The 15,337-nt window shown below is 48.1% G+C and overlaps 1 pseudogene; it reads left to right on the top strand.

Annotated features, from left to right (window-relative positions):
- Positions 1–10,651: 10,651 nt before the first annotated feature.
- On the top strand, positions 10,652–14,611 carry LOC125991446 (DNA (cytosine-5)-methyltransferase 3B-like; annotated as a pseudogene).
- Positions 14,612–15,337: the final 726 nt, after the last annotated feature.

The following is a 15,337-nucleotide window of genomic DNA, read 5'->3' as shown; positions in this document are numbered from 1 at the left end:
AACATTCATACTCACAGTCTGCTGGGCCTTCTCCCCGGATGATCTCGTCAACCACTCCGGCGTCCAACCGACTGATCGAGACAGCCCCGTGAAAAGGGTTTCTCTATCTATATGCCTTGGCCAAGGACTTGTCCTGCGTCGAAAAGTCGGCCGGAACCCCGAAATAGGTCTATTGAGACCCCGGAACGATCCCCCAAAAATCTGTTAGGTTCAAAATCAGAAAAAGGATCAGCAGACAAAACCAGTGAGGCAGAATGTTGAGTCTTTTCTCGCGAGGAGTGCATTCAGACTTACAGCAGTCCCGAAATGCACTAAAGGTCTGATTGCACTCCTCACTCTTTTATTTAGGAATGCCCTACCCACAATGTGAGACTAGCCCCTGAGGTGGGGGGAAGCGTGGGCTTTGTCTCATGAGAAAAGAAACGAGATTCTATAAACAAAAAGAAGCCATAGACAAGATGTCATGAGAATCGAAAAGAGTGCAAGGACAAAATGCTATGTGAAATAAGAAGTCACAGACAAGACACCATGAGAAAAGAGTGCAAGGACAAAATGCCATGTGCAGACATCAACAAAATAGTTTGAGCTATCAACAGCTTTCTTGGATTCCCAGAGATGTAGAAGGTCAGGAAGCTCCAGACAGCATCGTATGACTTGTTGTGGTCTGGTGGACGTCTGCAAGGCGAAACAGCAAGCATTCTGTGCAATAATTTTATTAATAAGTACTCATTAGGGAACGCATGATAACATATATATACAATTAATCTAACACTCACTGCGTGCTCGTTTGATTTCTTCAGATTTAGGAAAATGCAAAGACACTGAAGCAGAAATTAGACTTAGACAGATTGGTTGAGTTCAATCACAATACTTGTTCAAAAAGCTCTGTTTTCAGGAAAGTACAATACAGCGCTGGGCCCTTCAAGAGCGGAAAGTCTCCATTCAGAAAAGGCAAAGTCCAAGGTTGTTAGATCAGTTTTATATTCAGTACCACATTGTGGGCCGGGATTGATGGGCGATGAGTCTTCGGGGTGGGGCAAGTTCGAAGGAGAGTCTGCTTCCATGGGAGTGGTGCTGGTTATGGGCGATTCGGTGTGTAGGTGGGGGGCTGTTGGTATGTGTGTGTGGAGGGGGGCTGTTGTCTTCCGTCCCGTCTTTCGGCCTTGGCGATCATCTTTGGCCGAGTTTTTGGGTGGCTCCTTCTGGCACCTGCTGGTTTTATCTCCACGTGACCTTCCTGTGAACATTCTTCTCCAATCTTGGACAGACACTGTCGTACCTCATTCAACCGTATCTTTTCTTTGTTAGGCAAACTATTTCCCTCTGTGCAGAGCGTTCAGTAGTAATCAAAAACTGGCGTCTAGCATTAGTCAAAACATAAGATACAATCAAGTACTGAACGGTCAAGACGACTCTGGCCGTGTCCATGATTCAGAGAAAAAACATCAGGCATGCATTCCACAGTTCTTTAAGGGTCATTAAGCTATTTAGGCAATATATCAAAAGTCATTTGTTTTTTCAAAGTCCTCAGAAATATATCAGATCATAAAGTTATAAAAACATTTCTCATCACCACTTATCAAAAATGTCTAGTTATGTCTTCTTTATTGATTTGGTGTGTAGGTATAATTATATGCTTAAAATGTTTCTTTTATTTATTTAATATGTGAATATACTTGTCTGCTTATGTACTTTATTCAATGAGGTTTGAGCATATCTGTTTTTGTAGCGAGGCAGGACTTTTTGTATTTCGACCTCATTCCTTCAGACTGAACCCCCTCAGCCAAATAATCAACAAGACGGGCTATGGATACCAACTAGGAATGGGGCCACCATCAGCCACCTCCTCTACATGGATGACATAAAGCTGTACGCTAAGAACGAGCGGGACATTGACTCCCTGATCCACACTACCAGGATCTACAGCTCTGACATCGGAATGTCATTCGGACTTGAGAAATGTGGCCGCATGGTGACTAAAAGAGGAAAGGTAATCCACACAGAGGGGGTTTCACTCCCAGAAGGAACAATAGCAGACATTGAGGACAGCTACAAATACCTTGAAATTCCACAGGCAAATGGCAACCTTGACGAGGAAACAAGAAAAGCAGCCACAGCCAAATACCTCTATCGAGTAAGGCAAGTCCTAAGAAGTCAGCTCAACGGCAAGAACCAGTCCCTAGCCATTAACAGCTACGCCCTACCAGTAATCAGATACCCTGCAGGAATCATACGGTGGCCAAAGGAAGATATACAGACCACAGATATCAAGACACGGAAGCTCCTAACCATGCATGGAGGGTTCCATCCCAAGTCCAGCACCCTGAGACTGTACACTAGCCATAAAGAAGGAGGCCGAGGACTAGTGAGCGTGAGAGCCACTATCCAAGATGAAACATCCAAGATCCATAAGTACATCAGGGATAAGGCCCCAACGGATCATGTGCTCAGTGAATGTCTCAGACAATGGGCATCAAAGGAAGATGAGGTGCTGGAGGGACCATCATGAGAGGACAAGCCCCTACATGGGATGTACCACCGAAACATAGCTGAAGTGGCTGATATCCTGAAATCCTACCAATGGCTAGAAAGAGCTGGTCTGAAGGACAGCACAGAGGCACTGGTCCTGGCTGCACAAGAACAGGCCTTGAGCACCAGAGCAATAGAGGCCCAAATATACCACACCAGACAAGACCCCAGGTGTAGATTGTGCAAAGAAGGTCCTGAGACAATCCAGCACATAACTGCAGGGTGTAAGATGCTGGCAGGTAAAGCATACATGGAGCGCCATAACCAAGTAGCTGGAATAGTGTACAGGAACATCTGTGCAGAGTATGGACTGGAAGTCCCAAGATCCAAGTGGGAAAAACCTCCAAAGGTGGTAGAGAATGACCAAGCCAAGATCCTCTGGGACTTCCAGATCCAGACAGACAGAATGGTAATGGCGAACCAACCGGACATTTTGGTGGTGGACAAAGAGCAGAGGAAAGCCATTGTGGTTGACATAGCCATCCCAAATGATGGCAACATTAGGAAAAGGAACATGAGAAACTTGAGAAATATCAAGGGCTCAGAGAAGAGCTGGAGGAGGCCTGCAGAGTGAAGACTTCAGTGGTACCTGTGGTCATAGGAGCACTAGGGGCAGTAACCACCAAACTGGAGGAGTGGCTGAAACAGATCCCAGGAAAAACATCTGACATCTCAGTCCAGAAAAGTGCAGTACTAGGAACAGCAAAGATACTGCGTAGAACCCTCAAGCTCCCAGGCCTTTGGTAGAGGACCCGAGCTTGAAGGGAAAAAGAGACCACCCACGGGGGGGTGAGGAAAAGTTTTTTTTTTTTTTATATATCCATCCATCCATCTTCTTCCGCTTATCCGGGGTCGGGTCGCGGGGGCATCAGCTTCAGGAGGGACTCCCAGACTTCCCTCTCCCCAGCCACTTCATCCAAGTCAACCCGGGGGATCCCAAGGCGTTCCCAGGCCAGCTGAGAGACATAGTTTCTCCAGCGCGTCCTGGGTCGTCCCCGGGGTCTCCTACCGGTGGGACATGCCCGGAACACCTCCCCAGGGAGGCGTCCAGGAGGCATTCTGATGAGATGCCTGAGACACCTCATCTGGCTCCTCTCAACGTGGAGGAGCAGCGGCTCTACGCCGAGCCTCTCCGGGATGACCGAGCTTCTCACCTTATCTCTAAGGGAGAGCCCGGACACAGTGCGGAGGAAACTCATTTCGGCCGCTTGTATCCGGGATCTCGTTCTTTCGGTCACAACCCATAGCTCGTGACCATAGGTGAGTGTAGGAGTGTAAATTGACCGGTAAATTGAGAGCTTTGCCTTTTGGCTCAGCTCTCTCTTTACCACGACAGATCGGTACAGAGTCCGCATTATTGCCGACGCTGCACCGATCCGCCTGTCGATCTCGCGCTCCATCCTCCCCTCACTCGTGAACAAGACCCCAAGATACTTAAACTCCTCTACTTGGGGCAGGATCTCATCCCCGATCCTGAGAGGGCATTCCACCCTTTTCCGATCGAGGACCATGGACTCGGATTTGGAGGTGCTGACCCTCATCCTGACCGCTTCACACTCGGCTGCGAACCGCTCCAGTGAGAACTGGAGATCACGGCCTGAAGAAGCCAACAGCACCACGTTGTCTGCAAAAAGTAGAGACGCGATGCTGAGGTCCCCAAACCGGACCCCCTCAACGCCTCGGCTGCGCCTAGAAATTCTGTCCATAAAAATTATGAACAGAATCGGTGACTCAGCCTTGGCGGAGTCCAACCCTCACTGGGAACGAATCCGACTTACTGCCGGAAATGCGGACCAAACTCTGGCATCGGTGATACAGGGACCGAACCGCCCTTATCAGTTGGCTCGGCACCCCGTACTCCCGAAGCACCCTCCACAGAACCTCCCGAGGGACACGATCGAACGCCTTCTCCAAGTCCACAAAACACATGTGGACTGGTTGGGCGAACTCCCATGCACTCTCAAGGATCCTACTGAGGGTGTAGAGCTGGTCCACTGTTCCGCGGCCAGGACGAAAGCCACACTGCTCCTCCTGAATCCGAGGTTCGACCTCCCGATGGACCCTCCTCTTCAGCACCCCTGAATAGACCTTACCAGGGAGGCTGAGGAGTGTGATTCCCCTGTAATTGGAACACACCCTCCGGTACCCCTTCTTAAAGAGGGGAACCACCACCCCAGTCTGCCAATCCAGAGGTACTGTCCCCGATGTCCACGCAATGTTGTAGAGGCTTGTCAGCCATGACAGCCCCACAACATCCAGAGCCCTTAAGAACTCCGGGCGGATCTCATCCACCCCCGGGGCCTTGCCACCGAGGAGTTTTTTAACTACCTCAGTGACTTTGACCCCAGAGATTGGAGAGTCCGCCTCGGAGTCCCCAGGCCCTGCTTCCACAATGGAAGGCGTGTCGGTGGAATTGAGGAGGTCTTCGAAGTATTCTCCCCCACCGACTCACGACGTCCCGAGTCGAGGTCAGCAGCACGCCATCCCCACTGTAAACAGTGTTGACATTGCACTGCTTCCCCCTCCTGAGACGCCGGATGGTGGACCAGAATTTCCTCGAAGCCATCTGGAAGTCATCCTCCATGGCCTCGCCAAACTCCTCTCACGCCCGGGTTTTTGCCTCAGCAACCGCCGAAGCCGCGTTTTTTTTGGCCATCCGGTACCTGTCGGCTGCCTCCGGAGTCCCGCAGGCCATAACGGCCCGATAGGACTCCTTCTTCAGCTTGATGGCATCCCTTACCGCCGGTATTCACCAGCGGGTTCGGGGATTGCCGCCACGATAGGCACCAACGACCTTACGGCCGCCTCAACAATGGAGGCGCGGAACGTGGTGTATGTCTAGGTCAATGTCCCCCGCCTCCCCCCGGACGTGGGAAAAGCTCTGCCGGAGGTGGGAGTTGAAGCTCTTCCTGACAGGGGATTCTGCCAGATGTTCCCAGCAGACCCTCACAGAGCGTTTGGGTCTGCCAGGTCGGACCGGCATCGACCCCCACCATCGGAGCCAACCCACCACCAGGTGGTTATCAGTTGACAGCTCCGCCCCTCTCTTCACCCGACTCTCCAAAACATGCGGCCGCAAATCCGATGACATGACTAGAAAGTCGATCATCGAATTGCGGCCTAGGGTGTCCTGGTGCCAAGTGCACACATGGACACCCTTATGCTTGAACATGGTGTTCATTATTGACAATCCATGTCTATAAGACTATAAAACGTCTAAATGTGTTCTATACATAGACGAGAGGTCTAATAGACATCTATGGATCAGTGGGTAGCAATGTGCGGATGCCCTCGTGCTGGGCCGCGGGGGCGTGTCAGCACGCGAGCAGAGAGGAGCCAGACACGTTTACAACAAAAAAAAAGGTTAATAAAAATCTTGTGTGGGTATTGCAATGATATATTTACTCTTATTTTCTCATTTTCTCTATATTGCTAAAATTCGTCCTATCCTCTCGACCGGGGATGCGGAAACTATTATACATGCGTTCGTCACGTCGCGCCTGGACTACTGTAATGTATTATTCTCTGGTCTTCCTGAATCCAGTATTAAAAGTCTACAGTTAGTGCAAAATGCCGCTGCGAGGCTGCTCTAACGGTCAAGAAAATTTGATCACATTACCCCAATATTAGCCGAATTACATTGGCTGGATTCTCGGGGACCAGTTCGGGATGGGGGAGCTGCGGCTTGGCCCCCTTGAGGACACTGCCAGGACAATCGAGGGCACCTCCGACATCCTTTTTTTTTTTTTTCATTGATTTTCATATTATGTATTACTTGTGCACTCTCTGCATCCATTACAACCTGGTGATCCTGAAAGGGGGATCCTTCCATCTGTGGTCCCTTCTCAAGGTTTCTCATTTTCCCCTGGCAGGGGTTTTTTGAGTTTTTCCTTGCCCTTTTGGGAGCTTATGATCAGGGGATGCTTTGAGAATAATTGTCAATTTTGGCTATGTGAAGCCCTTTGAGACTGTCTGTGATTTAGGGCTATACAAATAAACTTGACTTGACTTGACTTGATTTATCTAAATAAATAAGAATGTTTCTGAAAGTCAGTTGGACTTTAAAATATTTACAAAAGTGTTTAAATATACAAAAAAAGTGTTTAAAAAACAATAAAGTGTACAAAACTACAATAAAGGTTAATAAAAGTCTTGTGCGGATATTGTAACAATATAGTTACTATTATTTATTTTCTTATTTATTTCAATAAAGAAGAATGTTTTATGTGCTTGTACAAATTTTGTGGTGTTGCCACAGTACTTGATTTCTTTTCTACAAATATCACGTTGCTGTAGTTTTGTTTACACATGTAAAAAAGCGCCAAATGGCACTCCTCTTCCTTTGCCATCATGCAGCCACCACGACTCAAAGTCAGCAACGCTGCTGAACGAGAGCGCGCGCGCTGCGTGGAAAGGGTGTGCGCGCTGTGCGGAGAGGGTGCACGCGTAGAGGGGAGCGGGGAAGTGACAAATAGAGAATGAGAGAGCTGTGTGGGGTTCAGACACGAGAGATAGTGAAGGAGGAACGTTGTTGCCCGAGCAGTATAATTTAACGGGGTTGGTGTACTCAATGTAGAGAAAATTAACTGAAACTAAAGTACCGATCTCATCACGTCAGTATTGATCAATACAATACCCACATTGGTATTGATACTACTGATATTTAAGATCGATTCGCCCACCACTGCTGCATTGTTAAACATTTTGGCATGTCTGTTCATGTCATGCGTTATGTTAACAAGTCTTTCGGTTAATACCAGTAGTCTAAACGCAATTACATTTTAAGTGTTCAGAAAAGTGTTATGCTATAGGTTTTTTCGTTTACTCCACACACATAAAATCATACTGGTTGTTGTTCTTGCAAGAAGGTTGTCAAACCTTTTTAATAAAACGTTCTCCAGAGGTTTGTCATCTCCTCCCCACAAAGTAGGATGCGAGCGTTGCTCTGTGGCTTTTTTATTAAAAAAAAAAAAAGAAGGAAAACCCATATAGAGCCTGCGGGTTATTTTGTTCAAGTTAAGCGTTCTCAAACACCTTCTTCTGGCCAGGCTGGTTAGCTTGGCAATCAGTTTGTGTGTGAGGCGCATGGGCGTGAGTTGCGGCCACCAGCAACTCTTGTTTGAATGTGTTTTTCTGTTGCCTCTTTTGTTATAATAAAAGCGGCGATCAAACAGTCTGAACAGCCTTGACACATTGAGGGGCATTACATTGGTGTCAGAAGTCTTGGGTTCACTTGAACGGTGGCTTTTGTGTGGCAGGATGTTCGGCGACTTTGTCGGTCGTCGCAAAGTGAACGATGAGGCCGGGCTGTGCGGCGACGGCAGGCGGCCGAAGGTAAAGGTGGAAGCCGAGCCGTGCAACGGCTACGGCGAGCGGCCGAAGGTAAAGGAGGAGGCCGCCGTGTGTTATTGACATGCCCGAGCCGAGTTGGCCCCAGCGCGAGCGTCATTTTTGTGGTATTTCGCGCCTTCCTGATCGTGAACCACCCAAGTAAAGCTACGTCATGACGCAGCGGCGGCGCTGGACGTAAATAAACATGGCGGCCCCCTTGAGCTCGTGTGGCCGGCGATGAAAGCGCTTAAGTTTTCCGGGAAGGGAAGTTGGGAAGTGTATCAAGCTCAGTTCGAGTTGGTGGCTGATGCAGCGGATTGGTCGGAGAGGGTGAAAGCGGTACAATTGGCGGAGATTTTAGATTACAGCGCGCTAGTGAGAGCGTTACAGAGGCGCTTTGGGGAGTTCAATTTAAAAGACTCTTTGCGCTGTGAGTTCAAGCAGCGTGTTCGGCGCCCGGATGAGCCGCTCCGTTGCCTCGCCCATGAGATCGAGAGCCTGGGTCGGCGCGCGTATGCTGGCATGCCGGTTGCAGTTAAAAATGAACAGGTACGTGATCAGTTTATTCAAGCTCTCAGACCGGATGAGCTGCGCCTGCACGTCCAGCTAGCTCATCCGACAGCGCTGGGAGAGGCGCTGGCCCTCGCCATGGAAAGGGAAATTGTAGTGAAGGGGACGATACAATCATCAACCTGTTCCGTTTTGGCAACGTCGCTGTTAGAAGGGGATAAACGCAAATCGGCGTGGGTGGAGGTGTTGGTGTGTGCGATAAACGCTCGCTCAGCACAGTGTGAGGAAGGGAGAAGTCAGCGTGCGCGCCCCGCGGTCTGGTCATCTTCTGCGTCGCTGCCTGAAGATGACAAACCAGCAGGGAAACGGGAAGAGGTCCGTGTAACCCGGATGATGCAGACCCTTCCAGATGGTGACCGGGAACCGAAACCTGCATGCGGAGGGGCTGTGCGCCAAGACCCCCATGTCCAGAGTGAGCCTGTTGTGATGGTCGGATGGACAGACGTGGGGGACCCCAGCCATGTTCGCGTGCTGATTGGAAATGTTTCCTGCATGGCCCTGGTGGACACAGGGTCTTCAGCCACAATTGTGAGGCATGACAATGTTCCAGTGGGAACCGTCTTGCAATGGACTTTTACCAAACTGAGGACGGTGACCGGTGAAACAGCCCAGATGAAAGGAAAAGGGACCTTTGCGTTTACCTTGGAGGGGCTGTCAACAATTTACTCAGCTTGAGTAGCGGACGTGAGTGACCCTTGTATTCTGGGCCGAGACTTTTTGACAGCTGCAAAGTGTGTGGTGGACTTGAGTGCTGGAGTTCTCATCCTGCCGGATGGTCAGCATGTGGACCTGATTGCGGAGTCTCAACGCATCACTGCGGAAGTGATCATCGACACCATGGCATGCTTCAGCGTGCGTGGAAGGAACCAGCCACCGGGGAGGAAAGGTGGCAGGTGGTAGGGCCCAGAGTTTTCCGAGAGGCTGTACTGAGGGTCTGCCACGGGGGCACCGGTTCGGGACACTTTGGCAGCGCGAAGACTCTCCGACGGCTGGGGCAAGGGTTCTACTGGGGTCAGCATTGTCGAGACGTGGAAGACTTCTGCCGGCATTGTGATGAATGTGCAGCCTACAAGGGGCCTCAGGACCAGTCACACGCACCGCTTCAGCAACAGAGGGTTGGGGCGCTCATGGAAAGTGTTGCTGTGGACACCATGGGTCATTTTCCCGTGATGGACAGAGGGAACCGTTATATGCTGTGTGCAATGGATTACTTCATTAAGTGGCCAGAGGCATACGCACTTCCAGATCAGGAGGCAGAGACGGTGACTAACGCGCTGCTGGAGGGCATGTTCTGTCGGTTTGGGACTGCTGACATTCTCCACAGTGACCAAGGTGGAAATTTCGAGTCCAAGGTTTTTGCTGCGATTTGTGAGCGCCTGGACATGAAGAAGACACGCACCACCCCTTTGCATCCGCAGAGTGATGGTCTTGTGGAACCATTTAACCATTTAACAGCAGCTCGCCATCTTCACTTCCAATCACCAACGTGAGTGGGACCGACACAATATGTTTACTGACATTGCCGGTAAACCCGTGTGTCTCATTTGTGAAGCTAATGTGGCTGTAATTAAAGAATTCAATCAAAGACGGCACTTTGAGACAAAACATAAGGATAAGCTGAAAAACCTGGATGCAGAGAAGAAGAAGAAAGCAGAAGAGTTAAAGAAGAATCTGACATTCCAGCAAATGTTTTTTTATCTGTGCAAAATCACAAAGTAAAGCTGCTGTGAAAGCAAGTTTTATCATGGCAGAGGAGATCGCCAAATCAGTCCGGCCATTTACGGAGGGAGAATTTCTGAAGAGCTGCATGATCAAGGTGTTTGATGTCTTATGTCCAGACAAAAAGCAGATGCTGGCAAATATAACCCTGAGTAGAAATATGGTTACTGATTGAATTTGTGAGATGGCTACTGATTTAAGAGTACAGTTGAGTGAAAGAAGCAAAGACTTTATTGCCTATTCTCTTGCTGTGGATGAAAGTATTGACATGACTGATACTGCACAACTGGCCATCTTCATCCTTGTAGTGGACTCCAATTTGCACCTCACAGAGAAAGTAATGGACATTAAATCGATGTACGGGACAACGACCGGAAAAGACATTTTTGAAAACGTATGTCAAAGTGTAACCGACATGAAACTGCCCTGAGACAAACTTATTGGACTTACAACTGATGGAGCACTGGCTATGTGCAGTGAAAAAAGTGGACTAGTGGGAAGGATGCGAGTGAAGATGCAGGAGACCGGCTCAACTGAACCGGTGAGTTAACAGCATATCACTGCATCATACACCAGGACTATGTGGCAAAAGTCCTGAAGATGGACCATGTAATGAGCACTGTAACGCAAACTGTAAAATTTATCCGAGCTAAAGGGTTAAATCCCCGGCAGTTTCGGTCCTTCATGAAGTAGATAGATTCAGAGTTTGCCGACATTCCTTATCATACAGATGTGCATTGGCTAAGTCGGGGGAAACACAAATGGGAGACACAAATACAACAGTGCAACTTGCCTCACTTTCCCTGTTGCTAAGTAATGTTGAACCAAGTTAGCACAACTGTGTTCCCCAAAACACACTTTGCCGACAAACTGAGCACACTACTCACTGAGCTCGCAACCCATTTGCTGTCGCTGTTGAAACTGCACCTGTGCAGATTCAGATGGAACTGATGAGTTACAGTGTAATGGGACACTGAAGGCAAAGTACGACACTGCAGGGCCCGCACAGTTCATTCACTCCATCCCTGCAACAATGCCCCAGCTCCGTCTTCATGCGGCTCGAATGTTTGGGAGCACATATCTGTGTGAGAAGCTCTTCTCAGTGATGAAGATTAACAAAACAGCACACAGAAGTCGTCTCACTGATGAGCACCTGCAGTCCATCCTGAGAATCTCCACAACACAGGACTTCACACCAACACATAAACCAACTTGTTGCCAAAAAAGATCACAGGTGTCCAGCTGCAATCAGAGCATATGATAGGATCAGAGTCATAAGAGCAAAGAAAACTGAATGATTTGAATTGTTATTGCTGAAAAGCACACATTTTATGTATATTTCCAGGTTTTGTAGCATGATCATATTTCTAAATTGTATAATTTTGATAGGAGATATTTTTAAGGAGAGCAAAATCTTCTGGGATATTTAAGTTTATTTTTTTATATACATTGACATAGGAGCATAGGAATTTGAATGTTATTTTAATGTTAAGTTGTTTAAGTTAAGTTCTAAGTTGTATAATTTAACAAGATATTTTTATGGAGAGCAAAATATTAAATATAAGTTATTTAAGGTTTAAGTTTGTTTCAGAATAATATTCCTGTCTGTTTTCATTCATATTTATGTTCCAAAAAATTTCAATTTTAGTGTGTTCAATAAATGTTTGTCCTGTTCGGCCCGCGACCTAAAGTGTGTTTCGAATTTTGGCCCCTTGTGCAATTGGGTTTGCCTTACAAAGTTAAAAGACCTGACCATAAATGACAGTCTAGTGGTAGAGAACGGCGACTCTGGCAAAACGGTGGAAAAGGCAGTGTGAACCTGAGCCGCTAGCCAAAGGCAAGGACCTGGGAATTACGGATGATGACTCTCTGTTTGATAGTGAATGCTCGACAGAGAGCAATGGCGGGCACATGCCAGACAGCCCCGATAGCCAAACAATACCGCAAGCTAACACAGTTATGGAACCGAAGGAACGCTATACGAAATATATAAAGCCATGTCACATAGCCCTTACAAAGTTAAGACCTGACAATAAATGACAGCCTACTGGTAGAGAACGGCGACTCAGGCAAAAGGGTGGAAAAGGCACCACCCAGATATACAACACACAAAGGACGACGGAAAGCCAATTACCAGGATGGGAACGGCTTTTTGGCTGGAGAGCTCATATGGGGGAAGATCGAGGGCTTCTCTTGGTGGCCCGGCTTGGTGATTCCTTGGAAAACCACATTTTCACCTCCAGTTCCACCATTGTTTGGCGATGGAAACTTCTCAAAGATCCCGACGGAAGCTTTGATGCCTTTTCGGAATTTCACTAAATGTTTCTGCAAAAATTCATATGCCAGCCTGCCCACTTACAAGGCTGCCATCTTCCAAGTCATAGAGCTGGCAAGTGAAAGCTCTGAGAGTCCTTTGAAGAGGCAAAAAGAGATAAAGAAAAATAAATGAATCTGATGCTGAACTGGGCAGTGAAAGGATTTCTGCCATCGTGGCCGCAGGGATTTGCGCCACCTGCCATTCACGAAGCTGACCAATTGTCCAATTCAGATTCGACTCAGTCGGACTACCAGCCGCCTGTGCTTGTAAGAGTCGAGCAAGCACCTGCAACTACACTTTCACAAGGGACACTTTAATTGAGAGGCTTCGAGACAAAGGCACAAAAATCGAAGATTGCTGTTTGGCTTGCGGGTCGCCTGATGTGGTTGTGCAGCACCCATTCTTTGAAGGTGGTCTTTGTTTCAATTGCAAGGAAAACTTCACAGAAACACTGCATCGCTACGATGAAGATGACTACCAGTCGTACCGTGTGCTGTCGCAGGTCAGAGGTCATTCTTTGTGGCAACGCCAGCTGTTGCAGATGTTTCTGTAAGGAGTGCGTGGAGATCCTGGTGGGATGGGTAACCTTTTGTGAGCTGAAAGATATTGATCCGTGGAGCTGCTACATTTCCCAGCCCACACAGTGCGAGGGAAAGCTCAAACTCAGGCCAGACTGGAGCGTTAAGGCCCAAGACTTCTTTGCCAACAACAGCGCCATGGAGGTTGAGCCTCGTAGAGCTTACCCGGCCATCGCCGCAGAAAGACGCAAGTCCTTAAAGGTTCTGTCTTTCTTTGGCAGCATCACAACAAGGTACCTGGTGCTCAAAGACCTTGGCTTCAAGGTGAAACGGTACATTGCGTCAGAGATTTTTGAGAATTTCTTCACGGTGGGTATGCTCAAGCATGCTGGCAAGATTGAAAATGTCAGCGACGTCTGCACCATCACAAGGAAACACCTTGCTGAATGGGGCCCTTTTGACCTGCTGATTGGAGGAAGTCCTTGCAACGACCTCTCCATGGTCAATCCCCTACAGAAAGGATTGTTTGAGGGCACCGGAAGGCTCTTCCTTGAATTCTACCACATTTTGACGCTGCTGAAGTCGAAGGAGGGTGATGACCGGCCTTCCTTCTGGCTCTTTGAAAATGTGGTGTTCATGTCCAGCAGAGACAAAGTCAAAGTCTGCTTTATAAGACGGACATCTGCAGATTCCTGGAGTGCAATCCAATTATCATCGATGCCATGACTGTCAGCCCCGCACATCGAGCTCGCTACTTCTGGGGAAACCTCCCAGGCAAGAATACACAGGCCGCATCCCTGTGTCACGTCTCGTCCCCAACTGCTCCACTATGTGTCTGTCTTGGTTTCTGTCTGTGTGCTCGCCCCTCTCCTCCTGTGTGCCCATGATCAGTGTGATTGTTCCCACCTGCCTCTCGTTACCTGTCGTGTATAAAAGTCCTGTCTGCCCCTCACTCCCTGTCGGATCATTGGTTTTGGTTGCTGTCGTGTCGTCTTCATGTCGTTTTGGTTCCTGTCGGTGTCAAGAATGTTTTCGTTGGGAAGTCATTTTGTTTTGCTAAGTCATGTCAGTTTACCGAGTCTGTATTTTGAGTTCCGCCAATAAACCCTTGTCCAAGCTGCACTTGGTCGTCCTGCTCCATGCTCCACCCGACCGTGACACCCTGGATCAAAAAGTGAATCTTCAGGATTGTTTGGAAGTTGGCTGTGTAGCAAAACTGGACGAGGTGTGAACCATCACAACAAAGACAAACTCCATGATTCAAGGAAAATTGAGACTTCCGGTCATCATGAACGGCAACTGTGGTGTAGCGAAATGGAACAGATTTTTGGCTTCCCCAAACACTACACGGATGTGAACAACATGGGCCGCCTGCAGCGCCAGAAGGTCCTGGGGCATTCCTGGAGCATTGCCGTCATTCGCCACCTGATGGCGCTACTCAAGGATTATTTCGAATGTGAATCGCACCAGCCAAGTCCGTAAGGCCGCAGATGCATGAATACTGTTTCTGGACTAAAAACCGCAGCCGAATAAAACCCACGCCAGATAAGATTAGGGGAAAGTCTGGTTTTGTTTATATATAAGCAGCACGGGACAATAAGCTCGAGGTGTTTTAATGTTTAATTTCCATACATATGCACAAATCATACAAAATCATCAAGGTCATGAAAAATCCATAGATAAGCTGCACTGGACTATAAAATGCAGGGTTCAAAGCTTGTGCAAAAAGTTTATAGTCCAGAAAATACGGTACTTCCATTCACGAGCGCGAGAGCTCTTCCCGGAAAACCAAATGCTTGCCACTATGTGTTGGTGTCCTCCCACAATTCAAAGAACATGTGTAAATTGGCCTTGGGTGAGAATGCGAATGTTGGTTTTTATTTTTCAATACGTGCCTTGCAATGGCTGCCCACTGGTCCAGTGAGCCTGCCTCTTACAACCCTACTAAAGAAAAAAGATAGTCGATGGATGTAATTTGAGAAAAATAAAAACAAATTAATGTCACAACTTGTGGTTACTTTGGTTAAAGGGAAGTGTGTACCGTAATTTCCGGACTATAAGCCATTACTTTTGCCTCAAGTTTTGAACCCTGCGGCTTGTTGTCCGGTGCGGCCTATCTATGGCTTTTTCGTGATTTTTGTGACGATTAATACGCTTATAAGCTCGAAAAAGTCTGTGGACCGCTGTTGTGGGGCACCGCTTTGCTGGGCGGAGGGATATGAGAGACGGTCACTGGGGAGAAGAATGGTGTATTGGCAGGCAAATAGTGCCGTATAATTGACACAAAAAGAGACAGAACGAGATCAAGACGGACATTAAAGAAAGGAAGGTTTTATACACAAACCCTCATGGG

This window comes from Syngnathus scovelli, chromosome 21 (assembly GCF_024217435.2).
Source record: "Syngnathus scovelli strain Florida chromosome 21, RoL_Ssco_1.2, whole genome shotgun sequence".
In the NCBI taxonomy this organism is placed as follows: domain Eukaryota; kingdom Metazoa; phylum Chordata; class Actinopteri; order Syngnathiformes; family Syngnathidae; genus Syngnathus; species Syngnathus scovelli.
The sequence above is the reverse complement of the archived record's forward strand: the minus strand, read 5'-3'. Positions and strand labels throughout refer to the sequence as shown.